Below are 208 nucleotides of genomic sequence, written 5' to 3'. Positions count from 1 at the left end.
TACAGACCCTAAGAGAACACAAATGCCAGCCCAGGCTACTATACCCAGCAAAACTCTCAATTACCTTAATGGAGAAAACAAGATATTCCATGACAAAACAAACTTTACACAGTATCTTTCCACAAATCCAGCCCTAGAAAAGATAATAGATGGAAAACATCAACATAAGGAGTGAAACTACACCCTAGAAGAAGCAAGAAAGTAATCT

The sequence above is a fragment of the Mastomys coucha genome, unplaced genomic scaffold (genome assembly GCF_008632895.1).
Source record: "Mastomys coucha isolate ucsf_1 unplaced genomic scaffold, UCSF_Mcou_1 pScaffold4, whole genome shotgun sequence".
NCBI lineage: Eukaryota > Metazoa > Chordata > Mammalia > Rodentia > Muridae > Mastomys > Mastomys coucha.
The sequence above is the reverse complement of the archived record's forward strand: the minus strand, read 5'-3'. Positions refer to the sequence as shown.